At 40.5% G+C, this 9,334-nt stretch overlaps 1 pseudogene; it reads left to right on the top strand.

Annotated features, from left to right (window-relative positions):
• Positions 1 to 4,047: 4,047 nt before the first annotated feature.
• On the top strand, positions 4,048 to 9,079 carry LOC132226764 (smad nuclear-interacting protein 1-like; annotated as a pseudogene).
• Positions 9,080 to 9,334: the final 255 nt, after the last annotated feature.

Below are 9,334 nucleotides of genomic sequence, written 5' to 3'. Positions count from 1 at the left end.
TAAGTTGGAGTCAATTTGCTTAATCAGACAATTTTCGTCTTAAATTTTAGCCTTGACCATTTATATTGAGAAAGTTTTCTTGATTGAGTAGGAAGACATGAGAAGGGAGCTGGAAGGAGGACTGGCTTGGTTGAAGGCAAGAATGGAAGGGAGATAAATGAGTGATAAAAAAAAATTATAAAGAGAAAAAAGCAAAAAATGAGTATGACACAGATGAGAGCAACTTTGTCATGTAATATACTTTTACAATCCATATTTAATTCCTAATATCAGCCACTTAAAGTGCTTTTTATCTGTACATATTCAATTATATGATTTTTAAGTGGGCAATATTAAAAGGAATATTGAAAAATAAAGAAATAAAATTGTAACTTAATGTATTACAATCTGTAGGATATCCTATATAATAAAGATGTAATATGCAAACGGTGGTTATGCCGTGAAGCGTAATGACCGACCACATAATGACCAGATCACAGATCAGCAGGAGGGTGGGTCAGCGAGCTACAACCGGGCAGCGGAGAGCTACAGGAGGAGGCAGGGCAGCAAGATATGATGGGAGGGTTAAGGGGGGGCGGGGGGAGCTATAAGAGATCGGGGCAGCAGGTGGAGAGCTACTGGAGGGCGGCAGCGAGCTACTGGTGTACGGATTCGTGTGCAGGGTTACTAGTAGTTTAATAAACCACAAAAGGGGATCATTACTGAGAGAAAACTTTCAAGTAATATAATCATTGAGCATATAACTGGTATCCAGATGACCGTTTCTGGAGAAAAAGGAAGGCTAAGCTGATCGTCTGTGTAATATCCACCTGAGGCAGAGAACGATGAATTTATTTTATGTCTGTTGTGGTGCGTGATGATATACTTTGTGATGATGGATTTTACTAGTTTTGGCATTTCAGAGGAGTCTTTGGCATTACTTTATTTAATTTTGATACTAAATTAACAAGTACAACATTCAAAGAATGAAAGGTTAATAGTTATCAGGGACCCAGATCCCTTAAGATTGAGAAAAATTCTGAGTCTCCCCACCAGGCAAGTCTCTTACCAGACGATAGGAATTGTAATGAGTGAAAGAAGAGACACGGAGCGTCCATTGCAGCCTCCAGTTTGTTTATACTGACTGTCCACATGTGAGTTTCCTCTCAGGCTGGTACAAGGGATACAGAGTAAAGCAGTGAGGAGTGGATCAGAGAGCATGTTACATGCAGCGTGCTACTAAGATCCACTCCTGAAAACTGTAGCACTTCCACTGCTGGGAGCAGTGCCAGGGGAGAGCTCAGCTGAGAAGACCTCCAGGAATTGCCTTTGGCTAAAGAGTCTCCTTATGCAAGCTTATCCTATGGCCCTGGGACAGTGCACCTTCCAAGAGCGGATGCTTTGCCTGAAGGGTAATACCAGCTCCAGAGCATCCCATGGGATTAACTGGCAGGCCCCTCTGCTGTGACCTCATTGCCCTTCAAGTCTCCCCTCTGAGCAGTTCTAGGTCCTTCATGCTCCAATGAACTACATGCAGGCAAACTTCCCTCCCAGACTCTGTTTTTGGGGAAGCCGAACTCAGACAACTAATTTTAAATAATATTAAATTAGGCTACTTGGTTAGTTTTAGTTCAGAAGTCTTATTACATACAATCATTATTTGTAGATGATCGCTATTGTAAATTTCCTCTGCAAAATGCTTTTCTGTGGAAAAGCTATCAGAGATGTTATCCTTTATGTTTTAGGACCGATGCTAGTTCTGTGGCATTTGTTCTGCATTTCTACTTACATAATGAATGGTTAACCTGCCTTTGGGGGTATAGTACACTTTATCTCAATTTCTGTTCCCCTGCTCAGTTTAAATTCTAATTGTGATTCCGATGGATAAATGAAGTTGGTTGCTTGAAAGTAAAGATTACTGTAGTTCTTACTACTTTTACCCTTACCAGAAATAGGTAGGATGAATTATCCTTGACTTTAAGTTGATCACTTAATTACTCTTCCAGGTGTTCATATTATGGTAAACTATGGATTCAGGGCAAGGAATTCTTGAAAAGTATTTATTTATCAGTTTGGGATCCTACTTACAAGCAAAGAAAATAGCTTTGCACAAATAATCAGATAGGGAATTATTCAGAAAGCATCAAACACCGCATACACACACACACACACACACACACACACACACACGCAAACACACACTATTCTGAAGTAAATACCTCTAAAAACGGGATCCACAACTTTTTTTTTACGTAAAGATCCACATTTAAATATTTTATGTTAACCTTTGTGGGCCATACAATCTATCACACTTGTTCAAATCTGCCTTTGTAGCCCAAAAGTAGTAAAGACAACATATAAAGGAATTAGCATAGCTTTGTTCCAATAAAACTTTATTTACAAAAATAGGTGGCAATCTGGATTTGTCCTAAGTCCTATTTTATTGACCTCTACCTAAAGGAATTTGTAAATTTTTTCAACTCTCCATGTATTCTCATTCTCTCCAAACTCCTCATAATTTTAAATAATTGTATCAAATTTCCATTTTCAGAACATGAATCAATTGCATATCCTTCAGTCACCATTAATGTCTCCTTTTTGTTGGAATTTTAAAATATTTACATAGTACCCTCTATTTCTCTTGATAAAGATTCTTCAATCATATGATGGTTCCCTGAGTTTCCATGTTATCCTAAAGGTTGTTCTGTGACCTTTATATTTGAAGGTCTATTTGATTACACACAATATTCCTGGTTCATATTTACTTCGTTTTTTTTTTTTCTTTTGATACAACATGCTGCCATCAAAGTTTATGACACTAATTTGACTTTCTATCTGTGAAAAGTGACTTTTTTGACTGCGTGGCCAAATCATTTATTTATTTTTGTTCCTTATTTTTAATTAAAAAGTACTTTTCTTTTGTTAAATAATGTTCCCTTTTAAATAGTTGTTCTACATTTTCTTTCACTTAAATTTGTGAGGGGATTATGGTTTTTAGTAGTGTTCTTAGCTTGTCTCCTATATCTAAGCTTGTCTCTATCTAAAATCTTCCCTCAAAAACTCTTATATCTATCTCTTTTAAGTTTTTTGTTGGAATTAAAATTTTCATTAAATATTACACTACTCTGCTCAAACTGCCATAACAAATACCACGCACTGGGTAGCTTCAGCAACGGAAATTGCTTTCTCACAGTTCTGGAGGCTGGACATCCAAGTTGAAGGTCCTCTCACAGTTGGTCTCTCTGGAGGCCTCTCCTGGGCTTGCAGATGGTAACTTTCTTATTATGTCCTCACAGCAGGGCCTTTCCTCCGTGTACCTGCACTCCTGGGGCCCCTTTTTCTTCTTATAAGGGCACCAGTCCTATTTGGATTAAAGACCTACCTTTATGACTTCATTTAACCTTAATTACTTCCTTAAATGCCCTTTCTCTGAATACAGTCACATTGGGTTTAAAGCGTCAAAGTATGAATTTTCAGGGAGCGCAATTCAATGCATAACAAATACTTGTAAAGATGTCTGTTTATTCTTGTGTTACTTTTAGTTTAGTCTTGATTTCTGAAATCTTTTCCTGGTATTACTGATTTTCCTTGAGCAAACAAACTGCATTTTAATGTCCTCCTATTGAACAGGTGTCTTATTTCTAAGTGTTACTAATTCTGATTTATTTTTTTCATGTTTGTTATCATTGTCCTAATATCATGCAGCTTATTTTGCAGTTTGCTTCTAGTCTGTTGCCCTGTTCTTCTTTAACATATGCCTTCCTCCTGCCATTGGTAGTTTGGCTCCACTTGCATTGCTTATGAGACTTGTGGTATTCTGTTATTTTTGCTGGAGGATTTTTTTTCCCCATCCTATTTTCTATTTTATCCCTGAGGAGATTAGGGAAGATTCAAAAAGTACCACAATGTTGCCTTCTTGCCATTATCCCATCCTATGTAATAAAAGCCTAATATGCAAATTGTCTCCTTGGGTGGTTGGTTGTTTGACTGGGAGACGGGGAGTTCGACCACTCGTTATGATGTGCACTGACCACCAGGGGGCAGCGCAGAACATGGCGGGTGTCAGTGATGTGGCACTGGCAGCAGGAGACAGTGGAGGCACTGCTAGCCCCAATGGGCCAGAGACAGACCGTGGCAGGATGGTGGAGCAGGTGAGCAGGCAGTGCCAGGCCAAGGCATGTGTGAGTGGGGGCCCAATCACCCCACTGATCACCCCACAGATGGTGACCAGCTGCAGCGATGGGAGAGAGGGGCTGCAGCCTGGCTCCCAGGCACTGAAGGAGCCAGGTAGTGAGGGCGAGGGCCTGGCCCTGATTGATCACCACTCAGGCAGGATGGTGGAGCAGGTGAGGGGGTGGCACCAGACCAAGGTGGGGTGTCAAGAGGGGCTGCGAGGCTGGGGGTGTGAACTGGGACCTGATCTCCACAGGCCACCCCAGGGACCCCACCCATGCATGAATTCATGCACTGGGCCTCTAGTTTATTTAATAGTTACCATGTGTTATTGAATAATTGAACAAGATGGCCTTAGTATTACTGAAGACTAAGCTTTAGACAGGCTTCTTCTTGACAGAATATTCTGTCATTTATATTGCCCCAAATACTCCATGGCTCTTGATGTAGAAATGCATTCATTTTTAATGTATAAATACCATTGTTTGTCATAACTTCTTGCTTAAGAGAGACTTACCCTTTTACCATTGTATAGCCTTAGGAAAGGGTAATTCTCTCTCTGGAGAAATAGGCATTTTTCTTTTCTACTCTCCATTTATGAGCAACAAAAATCCACAACCACCTATATTCATGAGAATACATGAATTCAGAATACATTTCCAATAGGATTGCTACACTTGTTAAATCAAGTGGAAAGAAGCAGCATCATTATTTAATTGGGAACACTTTAGTATTTTTTTAATGTAGCTTTTTCGTGGATGCTGTTCAGAGTAAGATGTGTGACATATCAATTGCTCAGAACCTGCTGTTACTTGTGATTAAGAGACAGACACTGTTCAAAGGAAATTGTCTTGTAATTACTACAAAAAGCAGGCAATCAACACAAGTATTGTCTTTTTATATTGTAAAGAGAGAGAAAACTAAATTTAACCAGAACCTTTATTTGAAGAGCACAACTCATTTAGCTTAAAACTGTTTTCACAATATATCTACCACCCATGGTGATGTCTCTCAGCTCTTCTTGTGTTTATGAGTAGCTAACTTGACCTTTTAAAACTTATATTCTGAAAAATTGCCAGAAAAAGAATAAGGGGGATTTAAGACCTTACCATCAATTGCAGGATTAATATGATTTTCACTAATTAGCATATTAGTAGATTTAATCATCTTCAGTGTTGAATTTTTAATTCTTGGTTTTGTTTTCCTAAATCTGCTAAATTTTTATCTATATAGTTAAATCTTTGAAAGAGTGGTAGAAATCACTCTCAGAACCCAAACATAAATCTTATGAAAATAAAGAAAAATAATTATAAGAATTATTTCTATGTATTTTTATATGCTAACAGAGAGAAATTGGGTGGCAAGAGGAAGGAATCAGGGAAACCATGTTTTTTTCTTTTATTTTTTAATGTTTATACTAAAGATAAAAGTAATGTGTTATTCCTTTCATTGTGGGTAAGATGTACAATTGTGTAATCTAGCAACAATAGAATAAGAGGCTGTATTTTATATCCAGATAGGTGGACAAGTGAGTAGATTCGATTCAAGCATTCAATTACTGTACATTCAATATTAATTAACTATTATTTTTATTATTTTAGGCTCTGGAACTATGCATACAAACAAGATTTTTTTTTCAAGGATCAGTCAGTGAGCAGAAGCACAGTTAAGCTAGTAACTGCAATGCAACATAGGGAATGTCACAATGAAAGAATATAAGGGAAAGCCTTAATTGTATGAATTAGTAATTAAAGATTCTGCCTAGGAGAATCAAGATAGGCATCACTGCAAAAATTCCACCTTAGTGCAATAAAACATTTTGAAGAATTAGCGTGATCTCACTAGAGTCATTAGTTGGTACTTAAATTTCAATATATTTAGGAAGGAACATATAAAATCTAATTTTGCCTATTTAGAGATAAAAATACATGGAATAATTTTTAAATTAGCATTCTTTATTGATTAGTTGAATGATTGGGTACCAATTTATGATATGTTTTCATATGTATTTTAAAACTTGATCTCACTTTATATCTGCTATACAATTTTCAGAATAATATAATCTAAAAATTTACATACTCATGCTAACACACTATAGGAGAAGAAAAAGTTTTCCTTCACTCTCTAGATTCCCTGGCTGGGTATGAAAATTTAATAAACAGAAACTTCATTGTAAATGAAGTTGCAAGGCTAGACTAGAGAGTTCCCACACATGTCACCCAAAGCACACTATTGACTCCAACAGGAAGAATCCTACCTTGCATCTTTGACAGGAAGTGATACTATTATACTACCTCAGCAGGATGAAGGAAATACTCCTCCTGGCCCATAAAGTTCACCCAATGGGAAACTGTCACAACTCAGTCAATGAAAAGTCACAACATTCCAAACTTTTAGTTTCTTGCCAATATCCATAAAAGAGTGTCTCTCCTTTGTTTCTCTGGACATGGCATGTTTTGCTATATCAGACCACACTGTCCTGAACTGCAGTTCTTTGTTGTTCCCAAAAAGCCCATTTTTCTGGAGAAAAGTGAAATAAGCCAGTCAGAGAAAGACATGCACCATATGATTTCATTCATATGTGGAATCCAAGGAACTGATGAACTAACAAGCAACATGATAGACTCTATAGACAGAGAGCAGCTGACAGCTCATGAGGGTAGGGGGAGCGAATGACTTGGAAGGATTGAGCAAAAAAGAAAAAAAAGAGTAAGAACTCATGGACATGGAAAGCAGTGTGGTGAGAGGGTATAGGGGGATAAATGGTGATGGAAAAAATAATGAACTCAACATTATTTATACATATTATGTATAATAATAGAGGCCCAGTACACGAAATTCGCACTGGGGGGGGGGTGTCCCTTAGCCCAGCCTGCACCCTCTTCAATCTGGGACCCCTCAAAGGATGTCTGACTGCTGGTTTAGGCCCGATCCCTGTTGGACATCCCTCTCACAATTCGGGACTGCTGGTTCCCAACTGCTCCCCTGCCTGCCTTCCTGATTGCCACTAACCGCTTTTGCCTGCCAGCCTGATCACCCCCTAACCACTCCTCTGCCAGCCTGATCCACACCTAACTGCTCCCCTGCCAGCCTGGTCACCCCCAACTGCCTTCCTCTGCTGGCCCAGTCACCCCTAATTGCCCTCCCCTGCAGGCCTGGTTGCCCCTAACTGCCCTCCCCTGCCGGCCTGGTTACCCCTAACTGCCCTCCCCTGCTGGCCTGGTCACCCCTAACTGCCCTCCCCTGCTGTCCTGATTGCCCACAACTTCCCTCCCCTGATGGCCATCTTGTGGCTGTGGGTGCCGTCATCTTTGATGGTAGGGCAATTAGCATATTCCCTCCTTATTGGCTGTGGGCTCCACCATCTTTGCAATGGTGTGAGGCTCAATTAGCATATTCCCTCTTTACTAGATAGGATTGTGGAATCCACAATATTCTAGAGATCTTTAAAATATGTATATTAGAAAAAAAAGATTAAGTATCTTGTCAATGTCATGCAAACAGGAAGTGGAAAGTTTGGGTGCGGATTTTTCTAACTCTAGACTTAATTGTGTTTCTTTGAGGTCTTCTAAATCATCATTTTCCTTGCTTGAAATTGTATATGTAGTTAGTGATAACAATTGCAATGACAAGTAATTTATATTTTTGGTAAATCCTAACTAATGACTTCTCTTTTTTCATTGGAACTGTATATGGGAATGTAACTGTGGGGGAGAAGTTTGGAGAGGGGAAAAATGAATCAAGGATGACATGTAAGTTTTTAGCTTGAGGAGCAGGTTGGATGGTGGCGACACTTACTGAAATGGCAAAGACTAAGAGAGGAAAAGTTTTGAGGGGTTGGGAATCAAGAGTTATGTTATCTAAGTGAGAGAAGGTTGGTAGGCAGTTATGTCTGTGGGTCTGGAACTCAGGGGAGATGACAAGGTAGGAAGGTGACCTCCTGACTCCTATAGTGTGGAAAGCAGAGACCTTCACAAATGTGATGTTTGTGTGGTAGGTCCCCAGCCAAAAAGAAAAAGTCCTCTGAGAGAAGAAGCACGTCTCCTAGGAGTGACAGAAACCAAAGCCCTCAACACTCAACGGTCAAAGTGATGCAAGAGCATGAGGACCATCTGTCCCGGGGAGAATGGGAGGGTTGGCAGCACTGGGCGGCATCAGGCAGGAACACAGGCGAGCTAGGAACAGTGACGCAGACAGGCACAGGGGCCGCCCCCATCAGAGGAGAGGCTCTAATGAGAGCCCTGGGAGTGGGCAGGCTCAGGGACCTGATGGAGCCCTTCAGAACCTGCAGGCCCAGGAGGCAGAGCAGGAGCCTTATAATGCCCCATGGGGGAGGGAGCATCGCCAAATGACTGAAGTCAGTACCAGCGGTAATGAGTCTCAGGAGCTGGTTTCTCACCTGGTGGCAGCAACCAAAACAAAGGGTGCCTGTTAAGGAACAGCCAATCCTCAACTTTCTGGGGGCATTTCTTGAGGACACTAACCTTCTGAGGTGTAGTCATTCAAAGCGACCCCCCAAAGCACTTATCCCTATAAAACGGTATCGTCTCTACCCCTTTAAAAATTAAGAGGTGCTTCCAATCATGCACATCCATGGACAAAGCGCTTACCTCTTGGGACAACATGGCCCAATCATGAACATTACAATCGATTATCCCTCTGGTTCAAACCAACATGCGATCTTCCAGCAGAGGCTTGTGGAGTACACCCATGCTGACGGGACAGGTGGCCGCAGGGGGAAGCCCTACCTCATTGGCTTTGGCTCAATGGAACGTTCTTGAATAACAAGCGCATTGAACCAAAGAGATACTATGAACTGAAAGAAAAAGATGCACTTAAATTTGGGTTCAGCAGCAGAGAGTATGTTCTGTTTCATGAGTCCTCTGACACCTCTGAAGTAGACAGCGAGAAGGAGGAAGGGGAGGAGGAGGAGGGGGGAGGAGGAGGAGAAGAAGGAGGAGAAGGAGGTATCTGAAACCTAACAAACTAACCAACAACCCAAAGCCTTGAGAGACCTTTCCTTCCTGCCAAAGTTTTGTGATTGACACAAGAGCTCCCGGGGCTCTTTGTAATGCCTCTTATTGCTTTAAGTTTTTCCTGGGTTGCTGACCAGTTTATGTTATAATAGAAGAAAAGTGACTTGTGTTTGTTTGAACTTTTTTCTGTGGCACATCTGCCACTT

The sequence above is a fragment of the Myotis daubentonii genome, chromosome 2 (genome assembly GCF_963259705.1).
Source record: "Myotis daubentonii chromosome 2, mMyoDau2.1, whole genome shotgun sequence".
NCBI lineage: Eukaryota > Metazoa > Chordata > Mammalia > Chiroptera > Vespertilionidae > Myotis > Myotis daubentonii.
This window is presented reverse-complemented; position numbering and strand designations above follow the sequence as displayed.